Here is a 223-nt window from a genome sequence, read left to right on the forward strand (position 1 = left end):
GATCTCTCTGGGGTAGACCTCCCACAGCGGGAGGGGAAGCGATGCAGTGGTCCTAGGGCAATGGGTGGGTGTGTGAGAGGGAGAGGGAGGGTGTCCAGATGTGGGCGGCGGTGCGGAGAAAAGCGTCTGGTGGTAGTGTGGAGCGGAGAGGTCTTTGCCTCTGAGTGTTCCTTTAGGATCATGATTTGTCTAAGCAGCGGTAATTAGGAAGCAGCCTCTAACA

At 57.0% G+C, this 223-nt stretch overlaps 1 protein-coding gene across 3 annotated transcripts in view; it reads left to right on the forward strand.

The window, feature by feature from the left end:
- The window catches only part of LENG8 (leukocyte receptor cluster member 8), a 14883-nt gene that overhangs the window by 1806 nt on the left and 12854 nt on the right, over positions 1–223 (forward strand). The window lies entirely within an intron of this gene.

The sequence above is a fragment of the Tupaia chinensis genome, unplaced genomic scaffold, assembly GCF_000334495.1.
Source record: "Tupaia chinensis unplaced genomic scaffold, TupChi_1.0 Scaffold147674_1, whole genome shotgun sequence".
NCBI lineage: Eukaryota > Metazoa > Chordata > Mammalia > Scandentia > Tupaiidae > Tupaia > Tupaia belangeri.